Source organism: Lepidothrix coronata, unplaced genomic scaffold (assembly GCF_001604755.1).
Source record: "Lepidothrix coronata isolate B3197 unplaced genomic scaffold, Lepidothrix_coronata-1.0 Scaffold406, whole genome shotgun sequence".
NCBI classification, from domain to species: domain Eukaryota; kingdom Metazoa; phylum Chordata; class Aves; order Passeriformes; family Pipridae; genus Lepidothrix; species Lepidothrix coronata.
The window spans coordinates 19,250-20,997 of NW_016690586.1; positions in this window are offsets into that span (position 1 = coordinate 19,250).

Genomic DNA, 1,748 nt, shown 5'->3' on the forward strand with positions numbered 1-1,748 from the left:
TGTTCTCTAGCGAAAGGGAGAGAAAATGATAGAGGAGAGAAGAAAATGACAGAGAGAGCTGATAACAGGTGAGATCTCTCCTGCTTTTTCCTTTCCCCTCTATTCCTTTGCTGTTTTCTGATCCCTGGGCAATGAAGCCCAACAAAACCACCTTGGGGCAACTTGCCTCGCTCTCTCCTTCTTTGAAGCACTGCCTCTTGGCTGCCCATGATGATCCTTTCATTGTGGCATTTTCTGAGAGACATCTTGTTTTAAGGGACCCTTTCTCATTTCTAGAGAACAAAGAGGATAGGACCCACTGCCTGTTGGCCTCCTTCGGGCCCTGGCCCTTGGAGGTGAGGACAACAGCTCCGGCTACTCCAGAGCCAGTAACTATCAGTCCTTCCCTTGCTATGTCTCTACCCAGAAGTATGGCCCTTTGCCTTGGAAAATGCCCTTACAGATGGTGATCTCAAATCGTGCTGTACTCTTGGGAGGACCCTGGTGCTGCAGAGGGTCAGCAGACCCACAAGCACTTAAGGCAGATCCTTTTGCTGTGGGTGGAGCTGTGCTGGGGAAGAAGGCTCAGACAGAAGATGGTCATGAGGGAGAAATCACCTTGGCTTGAGCCCAGAGCCTCCTCCACACCTTCCCACCCATCTCCAGGAGAAGGGGGCATTGCCTAGATCCAAGAGCAAGGATACCTCGGACATGTCCCCTGCTTTTCCATCACATCCACAAAGTGCCCAGGCAGCCCCAAATGTTCACTGCACACATTTGCAGGGCTGAGGTGCCTTGCAGAGAGCACATCCCCAACCCCATCACACAGAGCACCTCCAGGAAAGGGAAGGTTATTCCCAGGGGCCGGCAGGATGACACAGGCAAGCAACGGCCAGTTGCTGCCATGGAGCCATAGAGAGAGCACCCATCAGAACAGCCCTTGCTGTCTCTTTGCAGCTCATGGAAACTCCAGTCCCATCCTGGGAGTCGAGGGAGGATGAACACTCCAGTGGCAGAAGCTCTCTCAACAACTTCTCCTTTTCCCTGAGGCAGCAACCCCGGCCCCTCACAGGAACAGAAGCTTCATCCACAGGTCTCTGGGTGCATGGGGAAAATTAGGAATGTCAGGGGAGAACTGAGACCCCTTCCCCCACAGCTCAACCTTACACAGAAGGGTCTCCTGCCTGGATGCCAAGACAGGAGAAGTGTACTGTGCCACTACAGCTTTGCCACAAACAAACACACAAATTGACACAGATTCACATCATCTGCCCGCAAGGGATGCCAACAGCCCGTGATCTGACCATTCTGCCAGCGCTGACATGTTTATGTCCCGGAAATCCTTGGGCCTCTCATACCGATTCTTCCAGAAGTTTTCATTTAGGAAAACACGTGGCAGAAACCAGGAAATGAAAAGGCAGCAGGGCAGGAAACCAGGACACAGCCCCTACCATTAGCTGGGATGGTTCACAACTGACATGAGCTGGTCAGAAAATTATGACTTGCACAAAGGTGCCTGTGGGCCTGGGGCAGTGCAGGACTGCTATAAAAGGCAGCCCAAGTCTTTGCTCTCGCATCCACTTCTCTCACCTCCTTCTCCTTGGGAATCAGGTGAGTGGGAAGCCTCTTCTCCTTCTCCTCCTGCTTCAAGACCACGTCTTTCCTCACTGCAGGTCTCAGCTGATATGAGCTGTGTTAGCCCAAGGCTGGGAGCTGCTTCTGCGGGGAGAGGGAAGGGGAGAGAAGGTGTTGTGCAGAGAGAGGCTGGG